Source organism: Calonectris borealis, chromosome 1 (genome assembly GCF_964195595.1).
Source record: "Calonectris borealis chromosome 1, bCalBor7.hap1.2, whole genome shotgun sequence".
Classification (NCBI taxonomy): Eukaryota; Metazoa; Chordata; class Aves; order Procellariiformes; family Procellariidae; genus Calonectris; species Calonectris borealis.
The window spans coordinates 198153919-198166922 of record NC_134312.1 but is presented as its reverse complement, the minus strand read 5'-3'; the positions used below and the strand labels follow the sequence as shown (position 1 = coordinate 198166922).

General features: G+C 43.6%; 1 protein-coding gene across 5 annotated transcripts in view; it reads left to right on the top strand.

The window, feature by feature from the left end:
• The first annotated feature begins 1583 nt into the window (after positions 1–1583).
• Positions 1584–13004, top strand: part of WASF3 (WASP family member 3) — a 75913-nt gene continuing 64492 nt past the window's right edge. For 2 of the 5 annotated variants that reach the window (XM_075139880.1, XM_075139878.1), the window contains exons 1-2: positions 1584–1695; positions 2524–2625. The gene's annotated coding sequence lies outside the window, so the exon portion shown is untranslated. Of the gene's footprint in view, positions 1696–1795; positions 1935–2523; positions 2626–13004 lie in introns of those variants that run through there. The other 3 variants (XM_075139879.1, XM_075139877.1, XM_075139881.1) reach the window with 2 other exon arrangements.

Genomic DNA, 13004 nt, shown 5'->3' with positions numbered 1-13004 from the left:
TGTCATCATATGCACTTCAAAGCATAAGAAAGCCGCATGACTGGCTTATGGCTTTTTGTCGTGTAACCTTGAGTGATTGCAGCAGTGGTTCTCAGCTGCTGCTTCTTACCACGACCGATATTGGTATCTTAAATACAATTAATTTTTCTCAAACTAATTGCAATCCTGCGTACTATTTTTGTAGAAAGGAGGTGCTTGTGATCCCATATCTTTGCTGCATTTCCGTGTAAGGCAAAGGATAGCTGAAGCCATTGGTACAATTGGGTTTAAGTTCAGTAAACTTTCAGCTGCCAGAGATGATTGGCTCGAGATGGCATTCAATAACCTCTGCTTTCAGCTGTGATTATTTATTGAAGTGCCCTGGGCCATTAAAGTTCGTTTGGCGATTGCTCTACCCCCTCTCGCCCCCAAAATCTCATTCGCATGATAAAGTCCGACTTATTTTTTCAAAAGGCTTTGCAGGGAGCAACAAAAGCCCCCCTTATAGGGATAACTACAAAGGACGAGGAAAGCAAAGCAGGAAAGGGCACATTGTTGGGCTGGGTCAGCAGCTACAGCCCTCACAATGCACCCGGCCCGGCGGGCCAACGGCCCCCGCCGCCCTCCCAGAGCAAGCCCCACCGACCCCGTCAGCGTGAGGGTGCGTGTCGGTAGGAACGTGAATCTCTGGGGCCCGGGTGACCAGAAGTTGGATTCGGCGGGCATCGGGTCGCAAGGGCGAGCAAAGGGCAGGGGCGGTGGCGGCGGATGCCTGTGGCAGTTGGGAATGAGGGCAGAGGCGTCTGGCAGGCGCAAAAGGGGCCGCGGCGGCGGGTGGGTGAGAGCGCAGGCCCCGTGAGCAACGAGGAACGTGGGGGAGACCCAAGACGGTCCTCATTGCTGTGAGGGACTGGGCACGGGTGTCCTGAAGCCGGGGCGCTAGGTGGGGAAGGGGCGGCCGGAGAGGGGCAGGGGAAGGGAGCGGTGTGACGGCCACAGCAGCCCGCACCGCCGCCCTGCATGCGAGAGGAGAGCGCAGCCCTAAGGGAGGGGGCAGCCCTGCCCGGGAGCCGGCACCGGCGTCAGGCTGCTGAGCCGCCTGTTGGGGAGCGGAGGTGAGGCCGGCCCCGCGGCGGGGCAGGGAGCGGGGTCGGGCGGGGAAGGGGCCGGCGTGGCGCCAGGGGAAGAGGCGGCTCCTCCTGAGGGGCCCGTAGATGTTGGGGGGAGACAGCCCCGCGCCGGCCGGGCGGCGGGAGCCCCAGAGCTGCCTCCATAGCCCGCGGACTTCAGCGGCCGCAGCGAGAAGCGGGAGCGAGGCCCAGGGCGGCGGGGGAGGGAGAAGAGGGGGCGGCCGCGCTGGTCAAACTCCCCTCCCCTGCGCCCGCCCCGGCCTGGCCTCTTGCGAACCCCAGGTAGGGGCCACTGATTGACAGCTCTCCCCGCCCTCCTGGCATTTTTATTGGATGCTTTTCACGCCGATCAGCAATGTGTGCGGCTAAGCGCTGGCTCCCATTGGCGCGCCTTGCCCCGCCCCTCTGGCACGGTCCAAAAAGGAGGCGAGGGGGCGGGGTCGAGGCTGAAGGGGCGGGGCGGGGCGGGGCGGCGCGGCGGCCGGGGGGCGCGGAGGCTTAGCCCGCGAAGGCGGTCGGCGGCAGCTGGAGCGGTCGCGCGGTGGCGGCGCGGGATGGGCTGGCATGGGACGGAGCGCTGTGCCAGGTGGGTGCGGGGCCGTGCTCCCGTCTCCCTCAGCCGTGGCGGACAGAGGGAGGGAGCGAGGGCGGCGACGCTCAGGGGGTCCATCCCCCCCCTGGAGCCCGGCGGCCGCCGGGAGGGGCGCTGAGGGGGAGCAGCCGCTTTTTAACGGTCTCTGACCGCCCGCCCGCGGGGATAATCCCGCCGTTGCCCTGTGGGAGCCCCCTCAGCGCGGCGGCGGCGGCTTTCTCCTCACAGCCGGGGTGAGGGCAGCGACGGGTCGCTCCCGGGCCGCTCGCTCTCCTCCGGCCCGGGCTGAGCTGCCCGTCCCGGGGCCCTCCCGCCTCAGCCGTGGCGGGGAGGGGGGAAGCTTTGTTTCTAGCCCTCCTGCCGGTCTCGGCCCCTCGCCGCTTTTTAGAGCCACGGGGCGCGTTCCCCCTCCCCCTTTCGGTCTCGGGTGGGGGTTGCGAAGCCCCCCTGCGTGGGGTCGGGGAAGAGGCCCCCGGACTCCCGGTTCTCGGGGCTGGGCGCCGTGTTCCCCGCAGCCGCATCGGACCGCTCCGACCGGGCCGCTGGGAACACGGCGCCCAGCCCCGAGAACCGGGAGTCCGGGGGCCTCTTCCCCACTCGTGTTTCCGTCACGAGTGGCCCCCGCACCAGCACCGCGGCGTGACACCGGCAAGTCTCTTCTGACATGCAGCGGTCTTCAAGTACTTAAAAATAATCGTCTTCGGCTTTGAAGGGCGCTGGGACTCCTTGACAGCTCAGGAACTTTTAAACCTTCCCCCCCCCCCTCCCCCCTCGGTTTTTTTTTGCAGATTAATGTTTTTTTTTCCCACTTATTTCTTTAAGTGAATGTGTCGCTGAGAAGAAGCTGGGAGTCTGATTGAGCGCAGGCCTGTGAAGACAGGGGTTTATTGCAACTGCTGAATGTCTAACGCTATCCAAAAAGCAGTTAAGAAATGTTTTATTTATTCTTCTCGTTTCTGATACAATTCAGTAATTGCTGCAGATAACTAACAGGAGAAGGGCTGATAGTTTTAGGCTGAGCAGCAATCTGTGAAGTGGGGCCAGTACTTGAGTGATGGGTTATTGGATGCACTTGTGAGATTCCTTGATAGAAAATACTTCAAAGCACAAATGGTTTAGTTTGTATGCTGTTTGTGCAGGAATAGGAAAAAGCTGTCTAGCTGTGGTTCTTTGTGCTTATTTTGTAAACTGGGAATGAGGGGAAAGTATTCCTATTAGAAAAAGATGGGGGTAAATTATGAAAGCAGCCAGGAACTTGAAGAGACTTGAAATCTGAAGGTGAGAAGAAGGAGTTGTTTTGCCTTGCGTATCATGCAAGACTGGTCTTTTTTTTCTTTTGAAAGCTTTACTTAGGGAATCAAAAAATACTACGTTTAGATGAGACAGATTGTTGTTTTGAATTTGCCTCATACAGTATTTTCCATAGTAGTTAGTAGTGTGTGTGCTTGAAGAAGGGAATGAAGTAATGGAATAAGGCTGCAGTTCTCATTCTGCAGCATGCTCTTCCATTCTACAGCGATCTGTAGCTCAGGTGCTAAGTTGTGTGGAGGTTGGCATGATATGGAATAGTCATGTAGACTAATACCCAAGTTGGAAACTTCTTAGATTAAAGTTACAAGTTACAATGCTTGCAGACTTAAAGATAGGACGAGAAAAAGGACTTAAAAACTAGGACGAGAGGAAATGGCCTCAAGTTGTGCCAAGGGAGGTTTAGACTGGACATTAGGAGAAATTTCTTTACTGAAAGAGTGGTCAGGCCTTGGAAGAGGCTGCCCAGGGAAGTGGTGGAGTCACCATCCCTGGAGGTATTTAAAAGACGTGTAGATGAGGCGCTTAGGGACATGGTGTAGTGGGTGTGGTGGTGTTGGGTTGGCGGTTGGACTCGATGATCTTAGAGGTCTTTTCCAACCTTAATGATTCTATGGTTTAAGATTATATTTGAAGCTGTGGAACTGAGCTTTGTTAGGTGTTACGTTCAGTTACAGCTTACTTTTGCCTTCTTTCAGAAGAAAATACACTAACATGGAAGGATAGTTATCTGCCTACACTAAAATAAAGGTCCTCAGTCATTCTTGCTCAGTAAGATTGCGGCTTTCAGTAAGTACTGTAAGAAGGATGTTTTATCTGCAGCTCTTCAGTTGAGACCAGGATGAGACCATGTTCCCCTTGAGCAATGTGGAAGCTCGATTTATTTCCAGCTGAATTTTGGGGAGGAGTTGTGCAAAGCAAACTTTTCTTATTGCTTGCTGGAGGATTAGTTTTGTATTTGTATTGCTAGCGGCAGTGTGAATGTAGTTATTAGGCAGTGAATACAGAGGTTTTGTTGTACATGAAATAATATATAATTGAGCCAGTCCTCTTTCTTCTCCTTTTCCATGGCTATTTTCTTCAAATACAGAAAAAATAGAAACCATTTTTTTTAATCAGATAGATACTGAAACAATAGTCTTGATTATACACAATAGTTACTGAAATTGTATGTCTTTGCTAATTGTCCTATTTGTCCATGGAAGTAATAAAAGATGACTTTATATGTCAGAAATAAAATTGCTTGCTCTTTAAAAAGGGACTTTCATAGCAGGAATAAGTTATTGAGGCTTCATGTTTGATTTATATGATACAACACACATGACATTTCATAGTTAATAGCAGCATTAAACCTGCTTTGTTTTTCGGTATATGCCTTGTCTGTACAACATGCCTCAAAGGATTATGATTTTAGGAGTAGTAAAAAAACTCCTCCAGACCAGCTGCTCTTTGTGTGACTACTTTAGCTCAGGCTTATTTACTTTATTCAGGCTTATTTACTTTATTCTTCAGTGAGAACGTATGTGCCATATATTTCTCTGAAACAAGAATCACAGTGTCTGCAGGCAATATTCCTCTATGGAGGAAAGAGGAAGAAAAGCCATCATGTGCCAGATGATAGGAATATTATTTTGAAGTTTCTTATATACAGTGATGAGCAGGACAGGATGTCTGAAAACCAAACCAAACCAGAGCAGATACTTTGGTGAAGAATTCTAGAAGAGCTGATGGTAGCTGAGTGTTTAGTCACTATATCAGTGTCACCTGGACAGTGAATTAGCTTTCATGCCTTTGCAAGTCTTCCCTTTTCCATTACACTTCCTGTTACATATTGGTGTAATTTGTAGTAATTGGAGTGGGAAAGAACCTTGAGAGAACTGCATGGAGGACTCATGATGTAAAAAGATAAATAAATGCTGTTATATCTTTGTTCTTTTGAGCCTTCCCATAGCACAGTCTTCCAGAGCTCTCTTGACTGCTTTTAGTGAGGAATGAGCAAGAAATGTTGTTGCAGTTAATTGCAGTCTGCTTTTGCAGGCCTGTCTTTACTTGGTGTGTATTTGATATGGTCTTGTAACTGAGCTTGAATCTGATACAGGTTATATAATACCAGCACTTCTTGGCCTTTTTAATTCACAGGTGATGTATTGGTATCTTCCTGTTTCATGTGTGGCTCCAATTAAAATTTTTGGACTTCTTGTGATTGTTACTGTGACTTCTTTTTACTTTATTTTTGCTTGCGTAGGATATTGAGCTACAGGTGGTGTATTAGGTGAATTGCACTATTAGCATAAGTTACTAACCAGGCTATGCATGTCCAGTGGGTTATGATACTAAGTTTTGTTAATTACCTCAATAGCAGAAAGAACTTCTCCCCATCAATACTGTAAATTACTATATCAGGCTCATTTCTTAGTTCTCTAATCTTAAAGCCGTTCAGTATATGAAGATCATTAATAGGATCAGATTACAAATACCTGTCTTCCAGTGTTACATGCAACTGAACATTGTCTTCAGAAGCTTCCTTGTACAAGGAATACTAAGGGTCACAGATTGTAACTGCTTATTCTCTTAAAAGAAGAGAGAGAGAAAGAGGTAGGGGTGAGTATTAACAACTTCTCCATATGGAAGACTTGCATACAGAATAGCTGTAATGTAAGGAAATCAGTGACTTGACTAAGAATTAAATTGAGGCATCTAGCAGAACTGCTATAGCACTTACATTCTTTCCTGAGAACTTAGTCTGCCTTTAGAGGTAATAATGAAAATAACCTGAAGTTACACCAGATTTATTTCTTCAACTTTAACCCGTGACTGCTTTCCCTCACACTTACAGTTATTTAGATCTAACTGTTCAGAAGCCAGCCTAACTGTTGTAAAAGCTGTTGAAATTTGCACTGGGATGTTTTTTTAAGTGTAAAAACTGTTGTTTTTCACCCCTCTTTTGAAAACTCGGGTAACTGAAATATTTTTAGCTGCTGATCATCTCTTTTTCCTCTGCCGAAAGGGGAAACAAAACATTTGGGAAGAAATTAAGAAATTTGTGTGTAGAAGAAACTGGAGATCAAAATGGAAATCTTTGTGCTCATTTAGGCTGTAAACGAGGCGCTTATCTTGTTTGATTTCTTTATTTTTGGCAGGTGAGATAGCTGGAGAATTTTGTTGAAGGCTTGTTGATACAGTAAGCATTTTTGGATTTGCTTGTGTGGGTTTTTTTAAAAAAAACAAATCCAAGTTTATTTGCGTTAGGGATTTATAGGCATTCTGAATTTAAACACATCGCGAATTAGTTTTTCCTTTCACATACTGAAATATTCTGCCATTAAATTAATGGTGTTTTCTGGGTCTAGAATCAGTTGCTCTGTGTGTTTGGGATATATTTTTTTTTTTTTGGTAGAGCTCTCCATTTAGCAGAATTTTAGTTACTCTTTTTCAAGATTCTTGGAGCCTCTTCCTACCTGTTGGTTACAAATATCATCTCTTTATTCTTACAGAGATTTGGTAGCCAAATACAGCAATAGGGGACAATGTCTGTTTCTATTAAGCATAGAACATCTTTACGCCAAATTTATTTAATACTTTATTTTTGAATATTCATTATACTCGTGCCACTCAAAGGCATGCTTCAACTCTGAGTTAATCATCTTTTGTATTTTAAAATATATATTTTTTAAAAGCAGAAAAATTGAGTGTTATTCAGGTTGAACTTCTGTTGTGTTTGTTTTAAATACAGATGTCAGTCTAAAACAAAACCAGAGCAAGATATTTCCCCATCATTTGTATACTATCAAACAGATTATACTTAATGTGTAGGTTTTCTTCTAAACATCCATCATTGAAAACCTCCTTGCAAGAGTGTTTTTGTAAGAAGTACTGCAAAGAACTGATACAGGCTATTGAGTGCTGAGTTAGAGAATTGGCTAAGCATTAGTGAACATAGTGACATAACTAAGATAAGTGTCTTGGACATGGCTGGCATGCAGGTATTTTTGCTTTAGTTTTTGAATTAATCTTTCATTCTGTAGATACTTAGGTTTTATAATAGTCTTCGAATATGATGCAACCTTTAAAATGCTGTTAAGTGACATAGATAAAGTATGTATAGATATCAATGGTAATTTGAATCTGTTCAGAGTTCATATTTTACAGTCATCATAATTGATATAAATAGAAGTAGACTATGCTAAGGCAGTCGTAACTTCCATTCATCTGTCAAAACCAGAATTTTAGGTTGACTTAAATGTATTTTTCTTCAGGAGAAGAAAAAATGAGATTTTCAAATGTTGTGCACAGAATTACAGCCTGGCTTGTTTTCTCTCTAGTTCGATAAATCAAAACTCTATTTCACTGTTTCTTTGGCACGAGCTTTTATTGCACATCCCTGTTGTGGAAATCTGCCCAATATAGAAACTATAGAATAATTTCTTGTGGTAACACTCTATCAAGCATTGTTCATTTACACAACAGTACAAACAGATAAATTTACATGAACCAAAAATATTTATCACCATTAAGTTCAAATGAGACAGACTTTTTGGAGGCTTATGCAGTGGTTGTGATTCTTCCTGTGCTGGTGTAAAAGCACGGTTAAAGTTTGTTTGTCTGTTGTAACTATGCATTAATGTGTTTTTGGGCAGTTTTTTTGGTATCTGAGTATGCACTTGCTATAGAGTTCTGTATCTATTATGGTGATTCTCAAGTCCTTTGTCAGCCTTATGTTGCTTGCTGATGGAACTTCAAAACTGGGAAGGAAAGTTTAAATTATAAATAGTGAAGGTGCTGTTTAATGCATGATGTAAATGAAATTAGTAGATCAAAAAAATTCTTCAACTTTGTAGCAAGTGCTGCTAGCAATTATAATTTTTCAGACATTTGAAATTTTACATAAGCCTATTTGATACTTTTCATTAGGTAAAGAATGCTGAAATCCTTTGCTGTCATTCAGTCTTTTCTAACTTTTTTCTTTGACATTTTCTTGAAATTGGCTCCTTCAGTCTTTCTAAGGTAATGTTGTCATCTTTTCAGGTGCCTGGCTTGTCTATGAGCACATGTAACTATTTTATGTATATTTAAGGTGTTTGCTGAACAGTTAAATATTAAAACAGGGTGCTGTTTGGACTGGGGCTATGCTGGTAAGGTGTAGAGGCTACTGCGTCTTGTTGAGCTGAAGTGCTCTGTTTGGATGGCCATGCTCAAAGGGTGCTGTATGTATTTTCCTGTTGGGTTATCCGAGGGGAAGCCCTAATTTTTTAGGGGCATGTCTCTTAATACTGAACACTCTACTGCCTTACCTTTAATATGTTAGAGATTCCTCATTCAGGAAGCACTTGCGTCTCCTTGTTAGGAATTGGGGTGATGTTATATTTTTCTTGGAATGCTGTAATTTGCTACTTATGCTCATGTTTGTCTATGTTCTTCTTTAGTGTCTTGTCCTTTAGGTTGTTGGGTAATTAGTTGGATCTTAGCATACAGTAGTATTCTGCATTAAATTAGTGTGCTTTCTTCATGATTTACGAAGCCTGTTTAATGTACTTAATGTATTGGTAGATTATGAAGGCAGAGGTAGTTGATGGAATAAAATATACCAACGGTTTTGAGCTCACAACATAAGAAGGATACCAAAATATTAGTGTGTGCCTAAAGGAGGTCAGCGAAGATGGTGAAAGGTCTAGAGGGCATGGCTTATAAGGAGCAGCTGAAGATACTTCGTTTGTTGAGCTTGGAGAAGAGGATACTGAGGGGTGATCTCAGCGCTGTCTCCAACTTCCTCATGAGGGGGAGCGGAAAGGGAGGGGCTGATCTCTTCTCTCTGGTATCCGGTAATGAGGCATGAGGGATTGACTTAAAGCTGCATCAGGGGAAGTTCAGATTGGATATTAGGAAAAAGTTCTTCACTGAGAGGGGTGGTCAAGCACTGGAACAAGCTCTACAGGGAAGTGGTTGTGGCCCCAAGCCAGCTGGGGTTCGAAAAGTGGTTGGACAATGTTCTTAGGTATCTGGTTTAACTTTTAGGCTGCCCTGTGTGGAGTCAGGGGTTGGACTTGATAATCCTCATGGGTCCCTTCCAACTCAGGATATTCTATGATAACATGAAAGGTATAATGCAATAGTATTTTAGGTGCCTTAGAGGACTTGAGTTTCACTGACTGTTTAGAAGATAGCGTGTGCAAAAATATTTCCTTTTATTGTTGATATTGTCGTGGTTTAACCCCAGCCAGCAACTAAACCCCATGCAGCTGCTTGCCCACCCCTCCCTTCCGGTAGGATGAGGGAGAGAATCGGGAGGGCACAAGTAGAAAAACTCGCGGGTTGAGATAAAAACAGTTTAATAATGGAAATAAAACAAAGTAGAACAGTAATAATAACAATGATAACAAGAACAATAACAGAATATACAAAGCAGGCGATGCACAATGCAACTACTCACTGACCACTGACCGCGTGTCACGAACAGGGGGCGGCCCCCCCGCCCCGGTTTTTTATACTGAGCATGATGACCCATTGGCCAGCTGGGTCAACCACACCTGCTATGCTCCCCCCCCAGCTTCCCCTGCACTTGGCAGGGCATGGGAGGTGGATAAAAAACTCCCCGGTGCACCAAGCACCACCCAGCAACAACCAGAGCATCAATGGGCCATCCATGCTCCTCTCATACCAAACCCGAAACATAGCACACCCCCCAAGCTACTGGGAAGAAAGTTAACTCTGTCCCAGCTGGAACCAGGACAGATATATTCATATAAACTAAGTGACCAAAGTACCTTGTCAGTGAAGACTGAAAAGCATGTATAATCTCATAAAAAAAAAAAATGTTTTATCCAAGTCTAGTTGCCAGTGCAAAGAGAACATAATGTTAAGGCTGTGTGTAAAGGACAGTAAGTTGGGAATTACGTACAGCTCTGCCATATTTATAAGTGGAGAACATTATATAAAATGTGACTATCAGGACTTTCTTCCATGGATTGGTTAACCAGTTATCTGCTTGTCACGTGCAGCAGAGCGAAATACCATTGACAGGGCTGTTAGTAGGGACTGGGGTTCAGATTGAATGTGGGGGTGAAATTTGTTCCAGTACTGATGACTGTAATGGCGAGCTGAGTTTGAGTATTCCCTTATTTGAGGGTTTACAGTGAATGTATGCAGTCATAGCTGATGTATGCAGCTGTTGCTCATTCCTCCCTTTCCAGTAGCTTTTTCTTGCAGCCTAGCACTGCTGTTCTTCTTGCAGTGCCATTCTTTGAAGGCTGGAAAGGGCTAAACTGTCTTTTCTGTTTTGTGCTTCTGATGTCCTGTAAGGTAAGGACGGTGGTGTTTGGGTCACCGTTGTGTACCTGAGTGGAGAGCCCTTTTAGAGCAAGTGAGCAGTATATAGCCCTTGGATCCATAACTTGGCTCATAAAAAAAGGTTGGTAAAGGTATAAACAGATTCTCTTCTGCCTTTCTGTGACTTGAAAAATTAAATGGCGTTAGGACACGTACTTTCCTCAAAGCCAGAGACCGTAGTTTTCCAGCTGATGGATCCCAGGTTTCTTGTGCATCTTCATAGTGGCAACCACTTTGCTCGTAACAAGTAAGAGTTGGAAAGTTTGTGTATGTAATGGGTGACAGGTATAATATACCAAAACATGTTAACAGTATTCCAGCGAATGTTGGAATTGATTTCTTGATGTTTGTTTTGAAATCCCGTAGTGGAAAAGGTCAGTATTCCGTGATGCCAAGGAAAAACCATTCATCTGCTGTGGACTTGGTTTTGTCCTAACAGAGCAATAGGCAGCTGTGGGGACTAGTATGCTACAAGACAAGGCCTGGGAAGCTTATTTTATTTTGAAACTTCAAACAGCCTTTGTCAATACTTCTTTGAGAAGTTCTTCTGCCTCATTACATGTGAATGAAGAGATGAAGAGTTTGAACTTCTGAATTAGAAGGGGGGCTTTAGTGAAAATGTGGCTTTTTAGTTCATTCTTCTACAGCAGAGCTTGCTGCTGCGTTTTCTACAGAATGTTGAAATTCTCTGGAATTCATATCAGCAGAGGTTTATGGTTGAGTTATTTCCTGAGAAAGTACTGTTTTTCTTTTTAAAGCTTGGCTGCTGCTTTGAGTTCTTAAACAGCTGCAAACATGGAGGAGATAACACATCACTTCAAATGGAGCCTATGTTTGATTTTATGCTGAATTTGAAGACACTCTCATATATGTATTACTGTTTTTTTGCACAGTTTGAATATTGAAATTCCTTATAACCTCTGCATGCCAACTCAGGAACTGGAGTGGGGCTGCAGTTAACTCTAAGTCATATTTAAAGACGATGTCTTGGTACAGTTATACAAGTTACAGTTTGGTTACAGTTATACTTGGTTACACTTTGGTTACAGTTTCAGGTTATCTAACTGTGTAGTTGAAGGGTATTTTCCAGGCTATGCTAGACAAGCAGATGAGCAAGCCACGTGCTTTCTATCCACCCTTATTTTTGCAGAAAGAACCAGGAACTAGCATTTCAGCAGCTTCATTTTTTTGTGGATGGAGGGCATCCTGTCTCCTTCAGCTCAGTCAGCTTGCTTCTCTTGAAGCTCTCCATTTTTCAAATCCTACAGGTCTTGTACATCTTCACTGTAGCAATCACTTTATATTTATAGCAAGTAAAGAGTTGGAGAGCTTGTGCATGGCAAGCGTGAAATACCTGAACGTTGAAGTGATGAGGTACAAATACCTCAAGAGGAGTGTCTGAGAATGCACTGGGGTATAGTCTTCCAGCCGTCAAATGAAATGTAACTATTAGAATATTTCCCTCTGTCATCAAACACTGCTCATACTCTTGTAGACTATCTTGAAATTTCAAGCATCCTTTGATTTAGGGTGGGTAATTCTACACAAGCGCATAGATAAGATTAGGAGCAACACCTAGTTATAGCTCAAGACAATAATGCTGTAAAGACAGACCTTCATGTCTCGTTGCTGAATTTCTGTGCTGGATTTACACTGCTAATGACAGGAAAAGCTTCCATGTTGGCGGACTAATAGCGGTTGGATTTTTAATCTTAAGGATTTTTATTAGCCTGAAATAGCTGCATTTGAAATACTACTGTAAGATCATTGGGATTCTGACCTTATTTTTCTAAAATATTTGCTATTCTGCTGGAGAAGGTACATGCTTTGCAATAATGTTATGCTGGTTGCCATACTAACAATTCTGAGGGTCTCTAAGCTTTCATGGATCTGCGGCTTGCTGTCATGTAGGAGATTACATTTTTCTTGGTCACTCAGCTGGCTGAACTGTTGTCTGACTAGTTGGCTTGATGTTGGAGCAGGTTTAGCAGCCTTCAGTAATTTCTGTATCTTGGAGAGTGATGGCATGGTTCTGTTCAATGGGTTTTATAACTTTATTTGCAAAAACTGCTGGAAAGCAGTAATTAAAATTCTATGATTGGGGAAAATTCCAGAATTTTTGTTCTCTTAGATGCTTCAAGTGGACTAAATATTTTACTTCACTTAGTAAATTGATCCAGTTACTATTTCTGTGAGTTATTAATTGATGTCTAGTAAAATGAATGAAGGACTCAGTTAAATACTGTAGCAGATTGAACCTTTGTCTTAAAATGTCTTTCTGAAATGTACAGAAATAGTAGTCTTATGCAGTATATAGTCCAATTTGCATGTTTCTATTACCAGTTCTATCTCTTAATCTGAGACTATTGAGGAAGCAGTGAAATAACCAGCTTTAGGGGGCAGGTAGTATTTTTGCTGCCTGTGATGACAGCAGCTGAAACCCCAAATCCATCTCCTACTTTCCCTGTCCTACATTTTAAGATGAAGCTGTTAATATTCTTTGTTGTGTGCTACTTCCTCATTTGGATTTTCTGTTTCACTTCCTCCTGCTGCAAACTCTCTCCTATCCATTTCTTCTGAAGTAGTCTTTTACTTCCCTTTCAAACTCTCTCTCTTTTATATCCTAGTATTCCCCATAAGAAAGAAATGCGTTGTGATGAACTTCTGCTTCA